Source organism: Lampetra planeri, chromosome 78, assembly GCF_965212315.1.
Source record: "Lampetra planeri chromosome 78, kcLamPlan1.2.h2, whole genome shotgun sequence".
Lineage (NCBI taxonomy): Eukaryota > Metazoa > Chordata > Hyperoartia > Petromyzontiformes > Petromyzontidae > Lampetra > Lampetra planeri.
This window is the reverse complement of record NC_136183.1, coordinates 68,466-96,294: the sequence shown is the minus strand read 5'-3', so window position 1 is coordinate 96,294 and position 27,829 is coordinate 68,466. Positions and strand designations below refer to the sequence as shown.

General features: G+C 58.6%; 1 long non-coding RNA gene across 1 annotated transcript; it reads right to left on the bottom strand.

The window, feature by feature from the left end:
- On the bottom strand, positions 1-27,560 carry LOC144738123 (uncharacterized). The gene is made up of 3 exons (XR_013589141.1): positions 27,508-27,560; positions 24,658-24,783; positions 1-840 (listed from the first exon to the last, which is right to left on the bottom strand). It is a non-coding gene; the product is annotated as an uncharacterized LOC144738123 (long non-coding RNA).
- Positions 27,561-27,829: the final 269 nt, after the last annotated feature.

Below are 27,829 nucleotides of genomic sequence, written 5' to 3'. Positions count from 1 at the left end.
TGCTGGGAGTTGCCTCGCTCTGCCTCACAGTCAGAATTCTCCTGCTTCACGTTGCCTCCATCGATGTGAAAGTCCCATTTTGGAGTTGAATCCTCTTCACATTTTACCTCCACTTCTTCGCTCTTCACCATCACTTCTTCACATTTCACCTTCACCTCTTCAAATTTCACCTCGATACCTTTAAAAGTGTCCAAGCTGGGATTTTCTTCCGGTTCTTGTTTCATGAGGGATGGGCTCATTGCGGCACTTTGACTTTCACAAGCTGATTTCAGACTCCACTCCTTGGGGATCTTCTGATGCTTGTGTGTTCTCTGGTGTCTTTGAAGATTTGGTGAACGTGCAAACGCCTTCCCACACACAATGCACTTGAAGGGTTTCTCTCCTGTGTGTGTTCTCTGGTGTTTTGCAAGAGTAGATGAATGTGCAAATGCCTTTCCACACACACTGCACTTGAAGGGTTTCTCTCCCGTGTGTGTTCTCTGGTGACTTCGAAGATGTGTTGACCGTGCAAACGCCTTCCCACACACAATGCACTTGAAGGATTTCTCTCCCGTGTGTGTTCTCTGGTGTTTTACAAGAGTAGATGAATGTGTAAACGCCTTCCCACACACACTGCACTTGAATGGTTTCTCTCCCGTGTGTGTTCTCTGGTGTTTTTTAAGAGTAGATGAATGTGCCAACGCCTTCCCACACACACTGCACTTGAAGGGTTTCTCTCCTGTGTGAGTTCTCTGGTGCCGTGTCAAATGTCCAGGACGATTCGTGCTGTATGGACAAAGGTCGCATTGTTGCCTTGTTGTACCGAGCTGCGCCAAGTGTCTTTGCTCCATCAGACCAATTCTGCAGAGGAAGCGACAAAGGAAGCGACAGCTGCAGACAGAAAAAACTTACATCCACACCATCTACACATCAGTATCGAGGCACAGAGGAATGCATATACACAGTCACACGTGACTTACACGTCTATACTTATTCATATATTCATGATATAGTGGAAAAGTTTCCCAACTTCATCACACAGGCTGTTATGGCACACAATGAGAGGGCGAATGGCCACAATATGCCTGGAAGCCCTAGTATCTTCAAAATGAATGTTAACCCAAAACTCCGAGCACACAATTTCGGCTGTCTGGCTACAGAAGGGATATTTATAAAAGTTAAATTCAGTTGACATAGCAAGGTGTTGAAAATAATACTATTTGTGTTATGCAGAAATGAATAAATGAATGTTCAATCACAACTTAGTTGTGTGAAGCCAGCCAGGCACACAATGTCCTTGAATGCTGGGATGAACAGATCTGACTTCAGCTGCATGTGTGCGCTGTGTTAACTTCTTGACTGTTTCCATTATTACAAAGAGTTCCACAGGAAAACAAAACAAAATATTGTTTTGATATAACCTCCGTTTTCAATAGAGTTAATAGACTATACTGCAAACACAAACTTTACACTGTCACACACTGGCATGGTTAACAGGTGGTGGTGTGTCCAGACTCATGCCTGGCCACCTTCATCCGCTCAGTATCAATGCTTCCTTACTCCACCAAGTAATTCATTGAGGATGAATCAACATCCCCGAGGCTGCGTGTCTCTCTCTATCTCCCCGTGGTGAGATGTTAACTACCTCTCCTGGCATACAGGATGTCGTGGGTTCGATCCCGACCCTGACGCCTGCTGTATATTTGGAGTTTGCGTGTCTCTCTCTCTCCCCGTGGTCGCGTGGATTTCCCTCCAGATGGCCCGGTTGTCCCCACTCCACATGCAGAGAGTGAACACCGCCACGTGTTCAGAGCGAACGCCGCCACGCGTCCAGAGAGTGAACACCGCCACGCGTCCATAGAGTGAACACCGCCACACATCCAGAGAGTGAACAGCGCCACACGTCCAGAGCGAACACCGCCACGCATCCAGAGAGTGAACACCGCCACGCGTCCAGAGCGAACACCGCCACGCGTCCAGAGAGTGAACACCGCCACGCGTCCAGAGCGAACACCGCCACGCGTCCAGATCGAACACCGCCACGTGTCCAGAGACTGAACACCGCCACGCATCCAGAGAGTGAACACCACCACGCGTCCAGAGAGTGAACATCGCCACGCCTCCAAAGCGAACACCGCCACGGGTCTGGAGCAAACACCGACACGCGTCCAGAGCGAACACCGCCACGCGTCCAGAGAGTGAACACCGCCACGCGTCCAGAGTGAACACCGCCACGCGTCCAGAGCGAACACCGCCACGTGTCCAGAGAGTGAACACCGCCATGCGTCCGGAGCAAACACCGCCACGCGTCCAGAAGGAACACTGCCACGCGTCTAGAGCGAACACCGCTACGCATCCAGAGCGAACACCGCTACGCGTCCGGAGCGAACACCGCCACGCGTCCGGAGCGAACACCGCCACGCGTCCGGAGCGAACACCGCCACGCGTCCAGAGCAAACACCGCCACGCGTCCAGAGCGAACACCGCCACGCGTCCAAAGCGAACACCGCCACGTGTCCAGAGACTGAACACCGCCACGCATCCAGAGAGTGAACACCGCCACGCGTCCCGAGTGAACACCGCCACACGTTCAGAGCGAACAGCGCCACGCGTCCAGAGAGTGAACACCGCCACGCGTCCAGAGTGAACACCGCCACGCGTCCAGAGCGAACACCGCCACGGGTCTAGAGCAAACACCGCCACGCGTCCAGAGTGAACACCGCCACGCGTCCAGAGCGAACACCACCACGTGTCCAGAGTGAACGCCGCCACGCGTCCAGAGAGTGAACACCGCCACGCGTTCAGAGCGAAAGCTGCCACGCGTCTAGAGTGAACACCGCCACGCGACCAGAGCGAACACCGCCACGCGTCCAGAGCGATCACCGCCACCGTCCAGAGCGAACACCGCCATGTGTCCAGAGACTGAACACCGCCACGCCTAAAAAGTGAAAACCGCCACGGGTCTGGAGCAAACACCGCCACGCGTCCAGAGCGAACACTGCCACGCGTCCAGAGCGAACACCGCCACGCGTCCAGAGAGTGAACACCGCCACGCGTCCAGAGCGAACACCGCCACGTGTCCAGAGAGTGAACACCGCCACGCGTCTGGAGCGAACACCGCCACGCATCCAGAGGAAACACCGCCACGCGTCTAGAGCGAACACCGCTACGCGTCCAGAGCGAACACCGCTACGCGTCCAGAGCGAACACCGCTACGCGTCCAGAGCGAACACCGCCACGCGTCCGGAGCGAATACCGCCACACGTCCGGAGCGAACACCGCCACGCGTCCAGAGCGAACACCACCACGCGTCCAGAGCGAACACCGCCACGTGTTCAGAGCGAACGCCGCCACGCGTCCAGATACTGAACACCGCCACGCATCCAGAGAGTGAACACCATCACGCGTCTAGAGTGAACACCGCCACGCGTCAAAAGAGTGAACACCGCCACGCGTCCAAAGAGTGAACAGCACCACGCATCCAGAGCGAACACCGCCACGCGTCCAGAGTGAACACCGCCACACGTTCAGAGCAAACACCGCCACGCGTCCGGAGCGAACACCGCCACGCGTCCGGAGCGAACACGGCCACGCGTCCAGAGTGAACACCGCCACGAGTCTGGAGCGAACACCGCCACGCGTCCAGAGCGAACACCGCCACGTGTTCAGAGCGAACGCCGCCACGCGTCCAGAGACTGAACACCGCCACGCATCCAGAGAGTGAACACCATCACGCGTCCAGAGAGTGAACACCGCCACGCGTCAAGAGAGTGAACACCGCCACGTGTCCAGAGCGAACACCGCCACGTGTCCAGAGAGTGAACACCGCCATGCGTCCGGAGCGAACACCGCCACGCGTCCAGAGCGAACACCGCCACACGTCCAGAGCGAACACCGCCACGCGTCCAGAGCGAACGCCGCCACGTGTTCAGAGCGAACGCCGCCACGCGTCCAGAGACTGAACACCGCCACGCATCCAGAGAGTGAACACCACGCGTCCAGAGAGTGAACACCGCCACGCGTCCAGAGAGTGAACACCGCCACGCGTCCAGAGAGTGTACAGCACCACGGGTCCAGAGCGAACACCGCCACGTGTCCGGAGTGAACACCGCCACGCGTCCGGAGTGAACACCGCCACGCGTCCGGAGTGAACACCGCCACGCGTCCTGAGCGAACACCGCCACGCGTCCGGAGTGAACACCGCCACGCGTCCGGAGTGAACACCGCCACGCATCCAGAGCGAACACCGCCACGCGTTCAGAGCGAACACCGCCAAGCGTCCGGAGAGTGAAAACCACCACACATCTAGAGTGAACACCGCCACGCGTCTGGAGTGAACACCGCAACGCGTTCAGAGCGAACACTGCCACGCATCCGGCGTGAACACCGCTACGTGTTCAGAGCGAATGCCGCCACGCGTCCAGAGAGTGAACACCGCCACGCGTTCAGAGCGAACGCTGCCACGCGTCTAGAGTGAACACTGCCACGCGTGCAGAGAGTGAACACCGCCACGCGTCTAGAGTGAACACCGCCACGTGTACAGAGTGAACACCGCCATGCGTCTTGACTGTTTCCATTCTTACAAAGAGTTCCACAGGAAAACAAAAACAAACTATTGTTTTGATATAACCTACGTTTTCAATAGAGTTAATAGACTATACTGCAAACACAAACTTTACACTGTCACACACTGGTATAGTTAACAGGTGGTGGTGTGTCCAGACCCATGCCTGGCCACCTTCATCCGCTCAGTATCAATGCTTCCTTACTCCACCAAATAATTCAATGAGGATGAATTAACATCGCCGAGGCTGCGGGTCTCTCTCTCTCTTCCCGTGGTCGCGTGGATTTCCCTCCAGATGGCCCGTTATCCCCACTCCACATGCAGAGAGTGGACACCACCACGAGTCCAGAGAGTGAACACCGCCACGCGTCCAAAGCGAACACCGCCACGGGTCCGGAGCGAACACCGCCACGCGTCCAGAGCGAACACCGCCACCGTCCAGAGTGAACACCGCCAAGCGTCCAGAGAGTGAACACCGCCACGCGTCCAGAGCGAACACCGCCACGCGTCCGGAGTGAACACCGCAACGCGTTTAGAGCGAACACCGCCACGCGTCCGGAGTGAACACCGCTACGTGTTCAGAGCGAACGCCGCCACACGTCTAGAGCGTACACCGCCACATGTCCAGAGAGTGAACACCGCCACGCGTCCAGAGCGAACACCGCCACGCGTCCAGATTGAACACCGCCACGTGTCCAGAGACTGAACACCGCCACGCATCCAGAGAGTGAACACCACCACGCGTCCAGAGAGTGAACATCGCCACGCCTCCAAAGCGAACACCGCCACGGGTCTGGAGCAAACACCGCCACGCGTCCAGAGCGAACACCGCCACGCGTCCAGAGAGTGAACACCGCCACGCGTCCAGAGTGAACACCGCCACGCGTCCAGAGCGAACACCGCCACGTGTCCAGAGAGTGAACACCGCGATGCGTCCGGAGCAAACACCGCCACGCGTCCAGAAGGAACACTGCCACGCGTCTAGAGCGAACACCGCTACGCATCCAGAGCGAACACCGCTACGCGTCCAGAGCGAACACCGCCACGCGTCCAGAGCGAACACCGCCACGTGTCCAGAGACTGAACACCGCCACGCATCCAGAGAGTGAACACCACCACGCGTCCAGAGAGTGAACAGCACCACGCGTCCAGAGCGAACACCGCCACGCGTCCTGAGTGAACACCGCCACACGTTCAGAGCGAACAGCGCCACGCGTCCAGAGAGTGAACACCGCCACGCGTCCAGAGTGAACACCGCCACGCGTCCAGAGCGAACACCGCCACGGGTCTAGAGCAAACACCGCCACGCGTCCAGAGAGCGAACACCGCCACGCGTCCAGAGTGAACACCGCCACGCGTCCAGAGCGAACACCACCACGTGTCCAGAGCGAACGCCGCCACGCGTCCAGAGAGTGAACACCGCCACGCGTTCAGAGCGAAAGCTGCCACGCGTCTAGAGTGAACACCGCCACGCGACCAGAGCGAACACCGCCACGCGTCCAGAGCGATCACCGCCACCGTCCAGAGCGAACACCGCCATGTGTCCAGAGACTGAACACCGCCACGCCTAAAAAGTGAAAACCGCCACGGGTCTGGAGCAAACACCGCCACGCGTCCAGAGCGAACACTGCCACGCGTCCAGAGCGAACACCGCCACGCGTCCAGAGAGTGAACACCGCCACGCGTCCAGAGCGAACACCGCCACGTGTCCAGAGAGTGAACACCGCCACGCGTCTGGAGCGAACACCGCCACGCATCCAGAGGGAACACCGCCACCCGTCTAGAGCGAACACCGCTACGCGTCCAGAGCGAACACCGCTACGCGTCCAGAGCGAACACCGCCACGCGTCCGGAGCGAATACCGCCACACGTCCGGAGCGAACACCGCCACGCGTCCAGAGCGAACACCACCACGCGTCCAGAGCGAACACCGCCACGTGTTCAGAGCGAACGCCGCCACGCGTCCAGATACTGAACACCGCCACGCATCCAGAGAGTGAACACCATCACGCGTCTAGAGTGAACACCGCCACGCGTCAAAAGAGTGAACACCGCCACGCGTCCAAAGAGTGAACAGCACCACGCATCCAGAGCGAACACCGCCACGCGTCCAGAGTGAACACCGCCACACGTTCAGAGCAAACACCGCCACGCGTCCGGAGCGAACACCGCCACGCGTCCGGAGCGAACACGGCCACGCGTCTAGAGTGAACACCGCCACGCGTCCAGAGTGAACACCGCCACGAGTCTGGAGCGAACACCGCCACGCGTCCAGAGCGAACACGGCCACGCGTCCAGAGCGAACACCGCCACGTGTTCAGAGCGAACGCCGCCACGCGTCCAGAGACTGAACACCGCCACGCATCCAGAGAGTGAACACCATCACGCGTCCAGAGAGTGAACACCGCCACGCGTCAAGAGAGTGAACACCGCCACGTGTCCAGAGCGAACACCGCCACGTGTCCAGAGAGTGAACACCGCCATGCGTCCGGAGCGAACACCGCCACGCGTCCAGAGCGAACACCGCCACACGTCCAGAGCGAACACCGCCACGCGTCCAGAGCGAACGCCGCCACGTGTTCAGAGCGAACGCCGCCAGGCGTCCAGAGACTGAACACCGCCACGCATCCAGAGAGTGAACACCACCACGCGTCCAGAGAGTGAACACCGCCACGCGTCCAGAGAGTGAACACCGCCACGCGTCCAGAGAGTGTACAGCACCACGGGTCCAGAGCGAACACCGCCACGTGTCCGGAGTGAACACCGCCACGCGTCCGGAGTGAACACCGCCACGCGTCCGGAGTGAACACCGCCACGCGTCCTGAGCGAACACCGCCACGCGTCCGGAGTGAACACCGCCACGCGTCCGGAGTGAACACCGCCACGCATCCAGAGCGAACACCGCCACGCGTTCAGAGCGAACACCGCCAAGCGTCCGGAGAGTGAACACCACCACACATCTAGAGTGAACACCGCCACGCGTCTGGAGTGAACACCGCAACGCGTTCAGAGCGAACACTGCCACGCATCCGGCGTGAACACCGCTACGTGTTCAGAGCGAATGCCGCCACGCGTCCAGAGAGTGAACACCGCCACGCGTTCAGAGCGAACGCTGCCACGCGTCTAGAGTGAACACTGCCACGCGTGCAGAGAGTGAACACCGCCACGCGTCCAGAGAGTGAACACCGCCACACGTCTAGAGTGAACACCGCCACGTGTACAGAGTGAACACCGCCATGCGTCTTGACTGTTTCCATTCTTACAAAGAGTTCCACAGGAAAACAAAAACAAACTATTGTTTTGATATAACCTACGTTTTCAATAGAGTTAATAGACTATACTGCAAACACAAACTTTACACTGTCACACACTGGTATAGTTAACAGGTGGTGGTGTGTCCAGACCCATGCCTGGCCACCTTCATCCGCTCAGTATCAATGCTTCCTTACTCCACCAAATAATTCAATGAGGATGAATTAACATCGCCGAGGCTGCGGGTCTCTCTCTCTCTTCCCGTAGTCGCGTGGATTTCCCTCCAGATGGCCCGTTATCCCCACTCCACATGCAGAGAGTGGACACCACCACGAGTCCAGAGAGTGAACACCGCCACGCGTCCAAAGCGAACACCGCCACGGGTCCGGAGCGAACACCGCCACGCGTCCAGAGCGAACACCGCCACCGTCCAGAGTGAACACCGCCAAGCGTCCAGAGAGTGAACACCGCCACGCGTCCAGAGCGAACACCGCCACGCGTCCAGAGCGAACACCGCCACCGTCCAGAGTGAACACCGCCAAGCGTCCAGAGAGTGAACACCGCCACGCGTCCAGAGCGAACACCGCCACCGTCCAGAGTGAACACCGCCACGCGTCCGGAGTGAACACCGCAACGCGTTTAGAGCGAACACCGCCACGCGTCCGGAGTGAACACCGCTACGTGTTCAGAGCGAACGCCGCCACACGTCTAGAGCGTACACCGCCACGTGTCCAGAGAGTGAACACCGCCACGCGTCCGGAGCGAACACCGCCACGCGTCCAGAGCGAACACCGCCACGCGTCCAGAGCGAACGCCGCCACGTGTCCAGAGCGAACGCCGCCACGTGTTCAGAGCGAACGCCGCCACGCGTCCAGAGACTGAACACCACCACGCGTCCAGAGAGTGAACACCGCCACGCGTCAAAAGAGTGAACACCGCCACGCGTCCAAAGAGTGAACAGCACCACGCATCCAGAGCGAACACCGCCACGCGTCCAGAGTGAACACCGCCACACGTTCAGAGCAAACACCGCCACGCGTCCGGAGCGAACACCGCCACGCGTCCGGAGCGAACACGGCCACGCGTCTAGAGTGAACACCGCCATGCGTCCAGAGTGAACACCACCACGCGTCCGGAGCGAACACCACCACGCGTCCAGAGCGAACACGGCCACGCGTCCAGAGCGAACACCGCCACGTGTTCAGAGCGAACGCCGCCACGCGTCCAGAGACTGAACACCGCCACGCATCCAGAGAGTGAACACCATCACGCGTCCAGAGAGTGAACACCGCCACGCGTCAAGAGAGTGAACACCGCCACGTGTCCAGAGCGAACACCGCCACGTGTCCGGAGCGAACACCGCCACGCGTCCAGAGCGAACACCGCCACACGTCCAGAGCGAACACCGCCACGCGTCCAGAGCGAACGCCGCCACGCGTCCAGAGACTGAACACCACCACGCGTCCAGAGAGTGAACACCGCCACGCGTCCAGAGAGTGAACAGCACCACGGGTCCAGAGCGAACACCGCCACGTGTCCGGAGTGAACACCGCCACACGTCCGGAGTGAACACCGCCACGCGTCCAGAGCGAACACCGCCACGCGTCCGGAGTGAACACCGCCACGCGTCCGGAGTGAACACCGCCACGCATCCAGAGCGAACATCGCCACGCGTTCAGAGCGAACACCGCCAAGCGTCCGGAGAGTGAACACCGCCACACATCTAGAGTGAACACCGCCACGCGTCTGGAGTGAACACCGCCACGCGTCCAGAGAGTGTACAGCACCACGGGTCCAGAGCGAACACCGCCACGTGTCCGGAGTGAACACCGCCACGCGTCCGGAGTGAACACCGCCACGCATCCAGAGCGAACACCGCCACGCGTCCGGAGTGAACACCGCCACGCGTCCGGAGTGAACACCGCCACGCATCCAGAGCGAACACCGCCACGCGTCCGGAGTGAACACCGCCACGTGTCCAGAGCGAACACCGCCACGCGTCCGGAATGAACACCGCCACGCGTCCGGAGTGAACACCGCCACGCATCCAGAGCGAACACCGCCACGCGTTCAGAGCGAACACCGCCAAGCGTCCGGAGAGTGAACACCGCCACACATCTAGAGTGAACACCGCCACGCGTCTGGAGTGAACACCGCAACGCGTTCAGAGCGAACACTGCCACGCATCCGGCGTGAACACCGCTACGTGTTCAGAGCGAATGCCGCCACGCGTCCAGAGAGTGAACACCGCCACGCGTCCGGAGTGAACACCGCCACGCATCCAGAGCGAACACCGCCACGCGTTCAGAGCGAACACCGCCAAGCGTCCGGAGAGTGAACACCGCCACACATCTAAAGTGAACACCGCCACGCGTCTGGAGTGAACACCGCAACGCGTTCAGAGCGAACACTGCCACGCGTCCGGCGTGAACACCACTACGTGTTCAGAGCGAATGCCGCCACGTGTCCAGAGAGTGAACACCGCCACACATCTAGAGTGAACACCGCCACGCGTCTGGAGTGAACACCGCAACGCGTTCAGAGCGAACACTGCCACGCGTCCGGCGTGAACACCGCTACGTGTTCAGAGTGAACACCGCCACGCGTGCAGAGAGTGAACACCGCCACGCGTCCAGAGAGTGAACACCGCCACACGTCTAGAGTGAACACCGCCACGTGTACAGAGTGAACACCGCCATGCGTCTTGACTGTTTCCATTCTTACAAAGAGTTCCACAGGAAAACAAAAACAAACTATTGTTTTGATATAACCTACGTTTTCAATAGAGTTAATAGACTATACTGCAAACACAAACTTTACACTGTCACACACTGGTATAGTTAACAGGTGGTGGTGTGTCCAGACCCATGCCTGGCCACCTTCATCCGCTCAGTATCAATGCTTCCTTACTCCACCAAATAATTCAATGAGGACGAATTAACATCGCCGAGGCTGCGGGTCTCTCTCTCTCTTCCCGTGGTCGCGTGGATTTCCCTCCAGATGGCCCGTTGTCCCCACTCCACATGCAGAGAGTGGACACCACCACGAGTCCAGAGAGTGAACACCGCCACGCGTCCAAAGCGAACACCGCCACGGGTCCGGAGCGAACACCGCCACGCGTCCAGAGCGAACACCGCCACCGTCCAGAGTGAACACCGCCAAGCGTCCAGAGAGTGAACACCGCCACGCGTCCAGAGCGAACACCGCCACCGTCCAGAGTGAACACCGCCACGCGTCCGGAGCGAACACCGCCACGCGTTCAGAGCGAACACCGCCACGCGTCCGGAGAGTGAACTCCGCCACACATCTAGAGTGAACACCGCCACGCGTCCGGAGTGAACACCGCTAGGTGTTCAGAGCGAACGCCGCCACGCGTCTAGAGCGAACACCGCCACGTGTCCAGAGAGTGAACACCGCCACGCGTCCGGAGCGAACACCGCCACGCGTCCAGAGCGAACACCGCCACGCGTCCAGAGCGAACGCCGCCACGTGTCCAGAGCGAACGCCGCCACGTGTTCAGAGCGAACGCCGCCACGCGTCCAGAGACTGAACACCACTACGCGTCCAGAGAGTGAACACCGCCACGCGTCAAAAGAGTGAACACCGCCACGCGTCCAAAGAGTGAACAGCACCACGCATCCAGAGCGAACACCGCCACGCGTCCAGAGTGAACACCGCCACACATCTAGAGTGAACACCGCCACCGTCCAGAGTGAACACCGCCACGCGTCCAGAGAGTGAACACCGCCACGCGTCCAGAGCGAACACCGCCACCGTCCAGAGTGAACACCGCCACGCGTCCGGAGCGAACACCGCCACGCGTTCAGAGCGAACACCGCCACGCGTCCGGAGAGTGAACTCCGCCACACATCTAGAGTGAACACCGCAACGCGTTTAGAGCGAACACCGCCACGCGTCCGGAGTGAACACCGCTACGTGTTCAGAGCGAACGCCGCCACGCGTCTAGAGTGAACACCGCCACGCATCCAGAGCGAACACCGCCACGCGTCCGGAGTGAACACCGCCACGCATCCAGAGCGAACACCGCCACGCGTCCAGAGCGAACACCGCCACGCATCCAGAGCGAACACCGCCACGCGTCCAGAGTGAACACCGCCACGCGTCCGGAGTGAACACCGCCACGCATCCAGAGCGAACACCGCCACGCGTTCAGAGCGAACACCGCCACGCGTCCGGAGAGTGAACACCGCCACACATCTCGAGTGAACACCGCCACGCGTCCGGAGTGAACACCGCAACGCGTTCAGAGCGAACACTGCCACGCGTCCGGCGTGAACACCGCTACGTGTTCAGAGCGAATGCCGCCACGCGTCCAGAGAGTGAACACCGCCACGCGTTCAGAGCGAACGCTGCCACGCGTCTAGAGTGAACACCGCCATGCGTGCAGAGAGTGAACACCGCCACGCGTCCAGAGAGTGAACACCGCCACACGTCTAGAGTGAACACCGCCACATGTACAGAGTGAACACCGCCATGCGTCTTGACTGTTTCCATTCTTACAAAGAGTTCCACAGGAAAACAAAAACAAACTATTGTTTTGATATAACCTACGTTTTCAATAGAGTTAATAGACTATACTGCAAACACAAACTTTACACTGTCACACACTGGTATAGTTAACAGGTGGTGGTGTGTCCAGACCCATGCCTGGCCACCTTCATCCGCTCAGTATCAATGCTTCCTTACTCCACCAAATAATTCAATGAGGACGAATTAACATCGCCGAGGCTGCGGGTCTCTCTCTCTCTTCCCGTGGTCGCATGGATTTCCCTCCAGATGGCCCGTTGTCCCCACTCCACATGCAGAGAGCGAACACCACCACGCGTCCAGAGCGAACACGGCCACGCGTCCAGAGCGAACACCGCCACGTGTTCAGAGCGAACGCCGCCACGCGTCCAGAGACTGAACACCGCCACGCATCCAGAGAGTGAACACCATCACGCGTCCAGAGAGTGAACACCGCCACGCGTCAAGAGAGTGAACACCGCCACGTGTCCAGAGCGAACACCGCCACGTGTCCAGAGAGTGAACACCGCCACGCGTCCGGAGCGAACACCGCCACGCGTCCAGAGTGAACACCGCCACACGTCCAGAGCGAACACCGCCACGCGTCCAGAGCGAACGCCGCCACGTGTTCAGAGCGAACGCCGCCACGCGTCCAGAGACTGAACACCGCCACGCATCCAGAGAGTGAACACCACCACGTGTCCAGAGAGTGAACACCGCCACGCGTCCAGAGAGTGAACAGCACCACGGGTCCAGAGCGAACACCGCCACGTGTCCGGAGTGAACACCGCCACACGTCCGGAGTGAACACAGCCACGCGTCCAGAGCGAACACCGCCACGCGTCCGGAGTGAACACCGCCACGCGTCCGAGGTGAACACCGCCACGCATCCAGAGCGAACACCGCCACGCGTTCAGACCGAACACCACCAAGCGTCCGGAGAGTGAACACCGCCACACATCTAGAGTGAACACCGCCACGCGTCTGGAGTGAACACCGCAACGCGTTCAGAGCGAACACTGCCACGCGTCCGGCGTGAACACCGCTACGTGTTCAGAGTGAACACCGCCACGCGTGCAGAGAGTGAACACCGCCACGCGTCCAGAGAGTGAACACCGCCACGCGTCCAGAGCGAACACCGCCACCGTCCAGAGTGAACACCGCCACGCGTTCAGAGCGAACACCGCCACGCGTCTGGAGAGTGAACTCCGCCACACATCTAGAGTGAACACCGCAACGCGTTTAGAGCGAACACCGCCACGCGTCCGGAGTGAACACCGCTACGTGTTCAGAGCGAACGCCGCCACGCGTCTAGAGTGAACACCGCCACGCATCCAGAGAGTGAACACCACCACGCGTCCAGAGAGTGAACACCGCCACACGACCAGAGCGAACACCGCCACGCTTCCAGAGCGAACACAGACACCATCCAGAGCGAACACCGCCACGTGTCCAGAGACTGAACACCGCCACGCCTCCAAAGTGAAAACCGCCACGGGTCTGGAGCAAACACCGCCACGCGTCCAGAACGAACACTGCCACGCGTCCAGAGCGAACACCGCCACGCGTCCAGATAGTGAACACCGCCACGCTTCCAGAGCGTGAACACCGCCACGCGTCCAGAGACTGAACACCGCCACGCGTCCAGAGAGTGAACACCATCACGCGACCAGAGAGTGAACACCGCCACGCGTCAAGAGAGTGAACACCGCCACACGTCCAGAGCGAACACCGCCACGCGTCCAGAGCGAACACCGCCACGTGTTCAGAGCGAACGCCGCCACGTGTTCAGAGCGAACGCCGCCAAGCGTCCAGAGACTGAACACCACCACGCGTCCAGAGAGTGAACACCGCCACGCGTCCAGAGATTGAACAGCACCACGGGTCCAGAGCGAACACCGCCACGCGTCCGGAGTGAACACCGCCACGCGTCAAAAGAGTGAACACCGCCACGCGTCCAAAGAGTGAACAGCACCACGCATCCAGAGCGAACACCGCCACGCGTCCAGAGTGAACACCGCCACACATCTAGAGTGAACACCGCCACCGTCCAGAGTGAACACCGCCACGCGTCCAGAGAGTGAACACCGCCACGCGTCCAGAGCGAACACCGCCACCGTCCAGAGTGAACACCGCCACGCGTCCGGAGCGAACACCGCCACGCGTTCAGAGCGAACACCGCCACGCGTCCGGAGAGTGAACTCCGCCACACATCTAGAGTGAACACCGCAACGCGTTTAGAGCGAACACCGCCACGCGTCCGGAGTGAACACCGCTACGTGTTCAGAGCGAACGCCGCCACGCGTCTAGAGTGAACACCACCACGCGTCCAGAGAGTGAACACCGCCACACGACCAGAGCGAACACCGCCACGCGTCCAGAGCGAACACTGCCACGCGTCCAGAGTGAACACCGCCACGCGTCCAGAGAGTGAACACCGCCACGCGTCCAGAGCGTGAACACCGCCACGCGTCCAGAGACTGAACACCGCCACGCGTCCAGAGAGTGAACACCATCACGCGTCCAGAGAGTGAACACCGCCACGCGTCAAGAGAGTGAACACCGCCACGCGTCCAGAGCGAACACCGCCACGTGTCCAGAGAGTGAACACCGCCACGCGTCCGGAGCGAACACCGCCACGCGTCCAGAGCGAACACCGCCACACGTCCAGAGCGAACACCGCCACGCGTCCAGAGCGAACACTGCCACGCGTCCAGAGCGAACAGCGCCACGTTTCCAGAGCGAACGCCGCCACGTGTTCAGAGCGAACGCCGCCACGCGTCCAGAGACTGAACACCACCACGCGTCCAGAGAGTGAACACCGCCACGCGTCCAGAGAGTGAACACCGCCACGCGTCCAGAGATTGAACAGCACCACGGGTCCAGAGCGAACACCGCCACGCTTCCGGAGTGAACACCGCCACGCGTCCGGACTGAACACCGTCACGCGTCCGGAGTGAACACCGCCACGCATCCAGAGCGAACACCGCCACGCGTCCGGAGTGAACACCGCAACGCGTCCGGAGTGAACACCGCCACGCATCCAGAGCGAACACCGCCACGCGTCCAGAGTGAACACCACCACGCATCCAGAGCGAACAACGCCACGCATTCAGAGTGAACACCGCCACGCGTCCGGAGTGAACACCGCAACGCGTTCAGAGCGAACACTGCCACGCGTCCGGCGTGAACACCGCTACGTGTTCAGAGCGAATGCCGCCACGCGTCCAGAGAGTGAACACCGCCACGCGTTCAGAGCGAACGCTGCCACGCGTCTAGAGTGAACACCGCCATGCGTGCAGAGAGTGAACACCGCCACGCGTCCAGAGAGTGAACACCGCCACACGTCTAGAGTGAACACCGCCACGTGTACAGAGTGAACACCGCCATGCGTCTTGACTGTTTCCATTCTTACAAAGAGTTCCACAGGAAAACAAAAACAAACTATTGTTTTGATATAACCTACGTTTTCAATAGAGTTAATAGACTATACTGCAAACACAAACTTTACACTGTCACACACTGGTATAGTTAACAGGTGGTGGTGTGTCCAGACCCATGCCTGGCCACCTTCATCCGCTCAGTATCAATGCTTCCTTACTCCACCAAATAATTCAATGAGGATGAATTAACATCGCAGAGGCTGCGGGTCTCTCTCTCTCTTCCCGTGGTCGTGTGGATTTCCCTCCAGATGGCCCGTTGTCCCCACTCCACATGCAGAGAGTGGACACCACCACGAGTCCTGAGACTGAACACCGCCAAGCATCCAGAGAGTGAACACCGCCACGCGTCCAAAGCGAACACCGCCACCGTCCAGAGTGAACACCGCCACGCGTCCGGAGCGAACACCGCCACCGTCCAGAGTGAACACCGCCACGCGTCCGGAGCGAACACCGCCACGCGTTCAGAGCGAACACCGCCACCGTCCAGAGTGAACACCGCCACCGTCCAGAGTGAACACCGCCACGCGTCCGGAGCGAACACCGCCACCGTCCAGAGTGAACACCGCCACGCGTCCGGAGAGTGAACTCCGCCACACATCTAGAGTGAACACCGCAACGCGTTTAGAGCGAACACCGCCACGCGTCCGGAGTGAACACCGCTACGTGTTTAGAGCGAACGCCGCCACGCGTCCAGAGAGTGAACACTGCCACGCGTTCAGAGCGAATGCTGCCACGCGTCCAGAGATTGAACACCATCACGCGTCCAGAGAGTGAACACCGCCACGCGCCAAGAGAGTGAACACCGCCACGCGTCCAGAGAGTGAACAGCACCACGCATCCAGAGCAAACACCGCCAAGCGTCCAGAGTGAACACCGCCACACGTTCAGAGCAAACACCGCCACGCGTCCGGAGCGAACACCGCCACGCGTCCGGAGCGAACACGGCCACGGGTCTAGAGTGAACACCGCCACGCGTCCAGAGTGAACACCGCCACGCGTCTGGAGCGAACACCGCCACGCGTCCAGAGCGAACATGGCCACGCGTCCAGAGCGAACATGGCCACGCGTCCAGAGCGAACACCGCCACGTGTTCAGAGCGAAAGCCGCCACGCGTCCAGAGACTGAACACCATCACGCGTCCAGAGAGTGAACACCGCCACGTGTCAAGAGAGTGAACACCGCCACGCGTCCAGAGCGAACACCGCCACGTGTCCAGAGTGAACACCGCCACGCGTCCAGAGCGAACACCGCCACGCATCCAGAGCGAACACCGCCACGCGTCCAGAGCGAACGCCGCAACGCGTCCAGAGCGAACACTGCCACGCGTCCAGAGCGAACGCCGCCACGCGTTCAGAGCGAACGCCGCCACGCGTCCAGAGACTGAACACCGCCACGCATCCAGAGAGTGAACACCACCACGCGTCCAGAGAATGAACACCGCCACGCGTCCAGAGAGTGAACACCGCCACATGTCTAGAGTGAACACCGCCACGTGTACAGAGTGAACACCGCCACGCGTCTTGACTGTTTCCATTCTTACAAAGAGTTCCACAGGAAAACAAAAACACACTATTGTTTTGATATAACCTCCGTTTTCAATAGAGTTAATAGACTATACTGCAAACACAAACTTTACACTGTCACACACTGGTATAGTTAACAGGTGGCGGTGTGTCCAGACCCATGCCTGGCCACCTTCATCCGCTCAGTACCAATGTTTCCTTACTCCACCAAATAATTCAATGAGGATGAATTAACATCGCCGAGGCTGCGGGTCTCTCTCTCTCCCCGTGGTCGCGTGGATTTCCCTCCAGATGGCCCGTTGTCCCCACTCCACATGCAGAGAGTGGACACCGCCACGAGTCCAGAGACTGAACACCGCCACGCGTCCAGAGAGTGAACACCGCCACATGTCTAGAGTGAACACCGCCACGTGTACAGAGTGAACACCGCCACGCGTCTTGACTGTTTCCATTCTTACAAAGAGTTCCACAGGAAAACAAAAACACACTATTGTTTTGATATAACCTCCGTTTTCAATAGAGTTAATAGACTATACTGCAAACACAAACTTTACACTGTCACACACTGGTATAGTTAACAGGTGGCGGTGTGTCCAGACCCATGCCTGGCCACCTTCATCCGCTCAGTATCAATGCTTCCTTACTCCACCAAATAATTCAATGAGGATGAATTAACATCGCCGAGGCTGCGGGTCTCTCTCTCTCCCCGTGGTCGCGTGGATTTCCCTCCAGATGGCCCGTTGTCCCCACTCCACATGCAGAGAGTGGACACCGCCACGAGTCCAGAGACTGAACACCGCCACGCATCCAGAGAGTGAAAACCACCACGCGTCCAGAGAGTGAACACCGCCACACGTCCAAAGCGAACACCACCACGGGTCCGGAGCAAACACCGCCACGCGACCAGAGCGAACACCGCCACGCGTCCAGAGCGAACACCGCCACCGTCCAGAGCGAACACCACCACCTGTCCAGAGACTGAACACCGCCACGCCTCCAAAGTGAACACTGCCACGGGTCTGGAGCAAACACCGCCACGCGTCCAGAGCGAACACTGCCAAGCGTCCAGAGAGTGAACACCGCCACGCGTTCAGAGCGAACGCTGCCACGCGTCTAGAGTGAACACCGCCATGCGTGCAGAGAGTGAACACCGCCACGCGTCCAGAGAGTGAACACCGCCACACGTCTAGAGTGAACACCGCCACGTGTACAGAGTGAACACCGCCATGCGTCTTGACTGTTTCCATTCTTACAAAGAGTTCCACAGGAAAACAAAAACAAACTATTGTTTTGATATAACCTACGTTTTCAATAGAGTTAATAGACTATACTGCAAACACAAACTTTACACTGTCACACACTGGTATAGTTAACAGGTGGTGGTGTGTCCAGACCCATGCCTGGCCACCTTCATCCGCTCAGTATCAATGCTTCCTTACTCCACCAAATAATTCAATGAGGATGAATTAACATCGCAGAGGCTGCGGGTCTCTCTCTCTCTTCCCGTGGTCGTGTGGATTTCCCTCCAGATGGCCCGTTGTCCCCACTCCACATGCAGAGAGTGGACACCACCACGAGTCCTGAGACTGAACACCGCCAAGCATCCAGAGAGTGAACACCGCCACGCGTCCAAAGCGAACACCGCCACCGTCCAGAGTGAACACCGCCACGCGTCCGGAGCGAACACCGCCACCGTCCAGAGTGAACACCGCCACGCGTCCGGAGCGAACACCGCCACGCGTTCAGAGCGAACACCGCCACCGTCCAGAGTGAACACCGCCACGCGTCCGGAGCGAACACCGCCACCGTCCAGAGTGAACACCGCCACGCGTCCGGAGAGTGAACTCCGCCACACATCTAGAGTGAACACCGCAACGCGTTTAGAGCGAACACCGCCACGCGTCCGGAGTGAACACCGCTACGTGTTTAGAGCGAACGCCGCCACGCGTCCAGAGAGTGAACACTGCCACGCGTTCAGAGCGAATGCTGCCACGCGTCCAGAGAGTGAATACCATCACGCGTCCAGAGAGTGAACACCGCCACGCGCCAAGAGAGTGAACACCGCCACGCGTCCAGAGAGTGAACAGCACCACGCATTCAGAGCGAACACCGCCACGCGTCCAGAGTGAACACCGCCACACGTTCAGAGCAAACACCGCCACGCGTCCGGAGCGAACACCGCCACGCGTCCGGAGCGAACACGGCCACGGGTCTAGAGTGAACACCGCCACGCGTCCAGAGTGAACACCGCCACGCGTCTGGAGCGAACACCGCCACGCGTCCAGAGCGAACATGGCCACGCGTCCAGAGCGAACATGGCCACGCGTCCAGAGCGAACACCGCCACGTGTTCAGAGCGAAAGCCGCCACGCGTCCAGAGACTGAACACCATCACGCGTCCAGAGAGTGAACACCGCCACGTGTCAAGAGAGTGAACACCGCCACGCGTCCAGAGCGAACACCGCCACGTGTCCAGAGTGAACACCGCCACGCGTCCAGAGCGAACACCGCCACGCATCCAGAGCGAACACCGCCACGCGTCCAGAGCGAACGCCGCAACGCGTCCAGAGCGAACACTGCCACGCGTCCAGAGCGAACGCCGCCACGCGTTCAGAGCGAACGCCGCCACGCGTCCAGAGACTGAACACCGCCACGCATCCAGAGAGTGAACACCACCACGCGTCCAGAGAATGAACACCGCCACGCGTCCAGAGAGTGAACACCGCCACATGTCTAGAGTGAACACCGCCACGTGTACAGAGTGAACACCGCCACGCGTCTTGACTGTTTCCATTCTTACAAAGAGTTCCACAGGAAAACAAAAACAGACTATTGTTTTGATATAACCTCCGTTTTCAATAGAGTTAATAGACTATACTGCAAACACAAACTTTACACTGTCACACACTGGTATAGTTAACAGGTGGCGGTGTGTCCAGACCCATGCCTGGCCACCTTCATCCGCTCAGTACCAATGTTTCCTTACTCCACCAAATAATTCAATGAGGATGAATTAATATCGCCGAGGCTGCGGGTCTCTCTCTCTCCCCGTGGTCGCGTGGATTTCCCTCCAGATGGCCCGTTGTCCCCACTCCACATGCAGAGAGTGGACACCGCCACGAGTCCAGAGACTGAACACCGCCACGCATCCAGAGAGTGAAAACCACCACGCGTCCAGAGAGTGAACACCGCCACACGTCCAAAGCGAACACCACCACGGGTCCGGAGCAAACACCGCCACGCGACCAGAGCGAACACCGCCTTGCGTCCAGAGCGAACACCGCCACCGTCCAGAGCGAACACCACCACCTGTCCAGAGACTGAACACCGCCACGCCTCCAAAGTGAACACTGCCACGGGTCTGGAGCAAACACCGCCACGCGTCCAGAGCGAACACTGCCAAGCGTCCAGAGAGTGAACACCGCCACGCGTCCACAGCGAACACCGCCACGTGTCCAGAGGGAATACCGCCACGCGTCCTTAGGGAACACCGCCACGCGTCTAGAGCGAACACCGCTATGCGTCCAGAGCGAACACGGCCACGCGTCCGGAGCGAACACCGCCACGCGTCCAGAGACTGAACACCGCCATGCATCCAGTTGAGTGAACACCATCACGCGTACAGAGAGTGAACACCGCCACGCGTCAAGAGAGTGAACACCGCCACGCGTCCAGAGAGTGAACAGCACCACGCATCCAGAGCGAACACCGCCACGCGTCCAGAGTGAACACCGCCACACGTTCAGAGCAAACACCGCCACGCGTCCGGAGCGAACACCGCCACGCGTCCGGAGCGAACACCGCCACGCATCCAGAGCGAACACCGCCACGCGTCCAGAGCGAACGCCGCAACGCGTCCAGAGCGAACACTGCCACGCGTCCAGAGCGAACGCCGCCACGTGTTCAGAGCGAATGCCGCCACGCGTCCAGAGACTGAACACCGCCACGCATCCAGAGAGTGAACACCACCACGCGTCCAGAGAGTGAACACCGCCACACGTCCAAAGCGAACACCACCACGCGTCCGGAGCGAACACCGCCACGCGTCCAGAGCGAACACCGCCACGCGTCCAGAGCGAACACCGCCACGTGTTCAGAGCGAACGCCGCCACGCGTCCAGAGACTGAACACCGCCATGCATCCAGTTGAGTGAACACCATCACGCGTCCAGAGAGTGAACACCGCCACGCGTCAAGAGAGTGAACACCGCCACGCGTCCAGAATGAACAGCACCACGCATCCAGAGCGAACACCGCCACGCGTCCAGAGTGAACACCGCCACACGTTCAGAGCAAACACCGCCACGCGTCCAGAGCGAACACCGCCACGCGTCCGGAGCGAACACCGCCACGCGTCCAGAGCGAACACCGCCACGCGTCCAGAGCGAACACCGCCACGTGTTCAGAGCGAACACCGCCACGCGTCCGGAGCGAACACGGCCACGCGTCTAGAGTGAACACCACCACGCGTCCAGAGTGAACACCGCCACGCGTCCAGAGAGTGAACAGCACCACGCATCCAGAGCGAACACCGCCACGCGTCCAGAGTGAACACCGCCACACGTTCAGAGCGAAAACCGCCACGCGTCCAGAGCGAACACCGCCACGTGTTCAGAGCGAACACCGCCACGCGTCCGGAGCGAACACGGCCACGCGTCTAGAGCGAACACCGCCACGTGTTCAGAGCGAACGCCGCCACTCGTCCAGAGACTGAACACCGCCACGCATCCAGAGAGTGAACACCATCACGCGTCCAGAGAGTGACCACCGCCAAGCGTCAAGAGAGTAAACACCGCCACGCATCCAGAGAGTGAACAGCACCACGCGTCCAGAGCGAACACCGCCACGCGTCCAGAGCGAACACCGCCACGTGTTCAGAGTGAACACCACCACGCGTCAAGAGAGTGAACACCGCCACGCGTCCAGAGTGAACACCGCCACGTGTCCAGAGCGAACACCGCCACGTGTCCAGAGAGTGAACACCGCCACGCGTCCAGAGCGAACACCGCCACGCGTCCAGAGCGAACGCCGCCACGTGTTCAGAGCGAACGCCGCCACGCGTCCAGAGACTGAACACCGCCACGCATCCAGAGAGTGAACACCACCACGCGTCCAGAGAGTGAACACCACCACGCGTCCAGAGAGTGAACACCGCCACGCATCCAGAGAGTGAACAGCACCACAGGTCCAGAGCGAACACCGCCACGTGTCCGGAGTGAACACCGCCACGCGTCCGGAGCGAACACCGCCACGCGTCCAGAGTGAACAACGCCACGCGTCCGAAATGAACACCGCCACGCGTCCAGAGCGAACACCGCCACGCATCCAGAGCGAACACCACCACGCGTCCAAAGCGAACACCGCCACGCGTTCAGAGCGAACGCTGCCACGCGTCCAGAGAGTGAACACCGCCACGCGTTCAGAGCGAACGCTGCCACGCGTCTAGAGTGAACACCGCCACGCGTCCGGAGCGAACACCGCCACGCGTCCAGAGTGAACAACGCCACGCGTCCGGAGCGAACACCGCCACGCGTCCAGAGCGAACACCACCACGCGTCCAAAGCGAACACCGCCACGCGTTCAGAGCGAACGCTGCCACGCGTCTAGAGTGAACACCGCCACGCGTGCAGAGAGTGAACACCGCCACGCGTCCAGAGAGTGAACACCGCCACACGTCTAGAGTGAACACCGCCACGTGTCCAGAGAGCGAACACCGCCAGGCGTCCAAAGCGAACACCGCCACGCGTCCAGTGAGTGAAGACCGCCACGCGTCCAGAGAGTGAACAGCACCATGCGTTCAGAGCGAACACCGCCACGCGTCCAGAGAGTGAACACCGCCACGTGTCCAGAGACTGAACACCGCCACGGGTCTGGAGCAAACACCGCCACGCGTCCAGAGTAAACACTGCCACGCGTTCAGAGCGAACACCGCCACACGTCCAGAGAGTGAACACACCACGCGTCCAGAGAGTGAACACCGCCACGTGTACAGGGAGCGAACACCGCCATGTGTTAGGAGAGTGAACACCGCCACGCATCCAGAGAGTGAACACCGCTACGCGTCCGGAGCGATCACCACCACGCGTCCAGAGCGAACACCGCCACGCGGCCAGAAGGAACATCGCCACGCGTCTTGACTGTTTCCTTTCTTACAAAGAGTTCCAACAGGAAAACAAAAACAAACTATTGTTTTGATATAACTTCTGTTTTCAATAGAGTTAATAGGCATAACTGCAAACACAAATTTTACACTGTCACACACTGGTATAGTTAACAGGTGGTGGTGTGTCCAGACCCATGCCTGGCCACCTTCATCCGCTCAGTACCAATGTTTCCTTACTCCACCAAATAATTCAATGAGGATGAATTAACATCGCCGAGGCTGCGGGTCTCTCTCTCTCCCCGTGGTCGCGTGGATTTCCCTCCAGATCGCCCGTTGTCCCCACTCCACATGCAGAGAGTGGACACCACCACGAGTCCAGAGACTGTACACCGCCACGCATCCAGAGAGTGAACACCACCACGCGTCCAGAGAGTGAACACCGCCACACGTCCAAAGCGAACACCGCCACGCGTCCGGAGTGAACACCGCCACGCGTCCAGGGAGTGAACACCGCCACACGTCCAGAGAGTGAACAACACCACGCATCCAGAATGTGACACCGCTACGCGTCCAGAGCGAACACCGCCACGGGTCTGGAGCAAACACCGCCACGCGTCCGGAATGAACACCGCCACTCCGGAATGAACACCGCCACGCGTCCAGAGCAAACAACACCACGCATCCAGAGTGAACACCGCTACGCGTCCAGAGCGAACACCGCCACGGGTCTGGAGAAAACACCGCCATGCGTCTGGAGCAAACACCGCCACGCGGCCAGAGTAAACAACGCCACGCGTCCAGAGTGAACGCCACCACGTGTCTAGATTGAACACCGCCACACGTCCAGAGTGAAAAACGCTATGCATCCAGAGTGAACACCGCCACGCGTCCAGAGTGAACGCCGCCACGCGTCCGGAGCGAACACCGCCACGCATCTAGAGCGAACACCGCCACGCGTCCAGAGTGAACGCCGCCACGCGTATAGAGTGAACACCCCCACGCATCTAAAGTGAACAGCGCCACGCATCTAGAGTGAACACCGCCTCACGTCTAGAGTGAACACCACCACGTGTTTAGAGAGAACACCGCCACGCTGTTGACAAGCCTTACCTTGTTGTTTTTGTGGGCAGGTCGCTTCTGAAAACTAGAGCAGTATAGCAGCTCAAGCGCACTTGGCCTGGTAAAATTTTTTAATACAAACTGTACGAATATTTAAAGTAAAACAAAGTTACAAAGTGGTGAGCCGTGTGAAGACAAATTAAACTTACGCGAGAGAATTGAAGCAAACGCGATCAGGTGAGGACAGGAAGCAAGGCCCCGCATTGCTAGGCCCCGCGTTGTAAAGTTCCAACCAGGACATCGCTTCCATGCTCGCTGCTACTCAATTGACATCCCTACGAGAGAGAGAGCGAGGCTCTACCTTGGTAAACAACAACCACAACCACCACTACCACCACAACCACCGCCACAACAACCACCACCACCACTACAACCACCACCACAACCACCACAACCACCACCACTACCACTACAACCACCACCACCACAACCACCACCAACAACAACCACTACGATGTAATGCTTTCGTGACTGCAGGGATTCATCTTCTTGGTTCTTTCGGTAAAGTCACGGAGAATGGAAATAATAAAATAATAAAAAATAAAACATTATAAAATAATTCTCACGACATTTCGGCCACAACGCAAGCAGCCGTTCTCAAGTGTAGAACAGGTCTGTCGAGAAAACAGAGTCTGAATGACACGCCCCAGGCTTGGAGCGACTATTTAAGCTGGGATGGAGGGGCGAAGAGCGTCTTGACAAAATAATATGCATATCAAGGGGAATTTAGCATATTTATGGGAAATGCAGATATGCGATTAGTACTACTTGTGAAATGCGTAGGAGGTTGGCGAGGGGTAATAATGCATAATGCACGGGCATAATGACTTTAAACCCCTCGCCAAACCTCCTACGCATTTCACAAGTAGTACTAATCGCATATCTGCATTTCCCATAAATATGCTAAATTCCCCTTGATATGCATATTATTTTGTCAAGACGCTCTTCGCCCCTCCATCCCAGCTTAAATAGTCGCTCCAAGCCTGGGGCGTGTCATTCAGACTCTGTCTTCTCGACAGACCTGTTCTACACCTGAGGGCGGCTGCTTGCGTTGTGGCCGAAACGTCGTGAGAATTATTTTATTTTTTATTATTTTATTATTTCCATTCTACGTGACTTTACCGAAAGAACCAAAAAGAACAACAACAACCACAACCACCACCACCACAACTACCACAACCACCACCACAACCACCACCGCAACAACCACCACAACCACAACCACCACTACAACAACCACCACAACCACCACCACAACAACCACCACCACCACAACCACCACCACAACAACCACCACAACCACCACAATCACCACAAGCACCACCACCACAACCACCACAACCACCACAACCACCACCACAACCACCACCACAACCACCACCACAACCACCACCAAAACCCCCACCGTCACAACCACCACCATCACAACCACCACCACCACCACAACCACCACCACCACAACCACCACCACAACAACCACCACAACCACCACCACAACAACCACCACCACAACAACCACCACCACAACCACCACCACTACCACAACCACCACCACTACCACAACAACCACCACAACAACCACCACCACCACAACCATGACAACCATGACAACCATCACAACCATCACAACCATCACAACCACCACCATCACAACCATCACAACCACCACCACAACAACAACCACCATCACAACCACCACCACTACCACCACCACTACCACAACCACCACAACCACCACCACAACCACCACCACAACCACCACCACAACCACCACCACAACAACCACCACCACAACCACCACCACAACCACCACCACAACAACCACCACAACCACCACCACAACCACCACAACCACCACCACAACCACAACAACCACCACCACCACCATCACCACAACCATCACAAACACAACCATCACAACCACCACAACAACAACAACCACCACCACAACAACCACCACAACCACCACCACAACAACCCACACCATCACAACCAACACCACCACAACAACCACCACCAACAACAACCAAAACCACCGCCATCACTACAACCACCACCACCAGCACAACCACCACCACAACCACCACCACAACCACCACCACCACAACCACCACCACAACAACCACCACCACCAGTACAACCACCACCAGTACAACCACCACTACCACCACAACCACCACCACTACCACAACCACCACTACCACAACCAAAACCACCACAACCACCACCACTACCACAACACCACCACAACCACCACCACCACAACAACCACCACCACAACAACCACCACCACAACCATCACAAACACCACCATCACAACCACCACCACAACAACCACCACCACAACAACCACCACAACCACAACAACCACCACCACTACCATCACCACAACCATCACAAACACAACCATCACAACCACCACCACAACAACAACCACCACAACAACCACCACAACCACCACCACAACCACCACCACAACCACCACCACAACAACCCACACCATCACAACCAACACCACCACAACAACCACCACCAACAACAACCACAACCAAAACCACCGCCATCACTACAACCACCACCACCAGCACAACCACCACCACAACCACCACAACAACCACCACCACCACAACCACCACCACCACAACCACCACCACCACAACCACCACAACCACCACTACCACCACAACCACCACCACAACCACCACTACCACAACCACCACCACCACCACTACACCACCACAACCACCACCACCACAACAACCACCACAACCACAACAACCACCACCACTACCACCACCACAACCATCACAAACACCACCATCACAACCATCACAACCACCACCACAACAACAACCACCACCACAACAACCACTACAACCACCACAACCACCACCACCACAACCACCACCACAACCACCACTACCACAACCACCACAACCACCACAACCACCACAATCACCACCACAACAACCACCACAACCACGATGAGAATTTCTCACCTAGGATTTTAGTGCACGGGCGGAACGGCCGCTTCCTGTTATCTCGTGACGTCACGCGGCAGCAGGAGGTGACATGACGTCACTTGCGGGGTACGATAATACTCCCTCCCACAACTGTGACTTAAATAAATTATGGTAATGAGCCCGGCCCAAACGTGCAGGGATGGGGCGTAGGTGCCATACCCCTTCGCAAGAAACTCGCGACGGTTTTCACGAACACATTATGTTAATGAGCCGCCAGTCACTGGCGTGACTTTGCCCAAATAAGGATTGTATTTATTCTAGATTTGAAGCTTTCGTGACTGCAACCATTCATATTCTT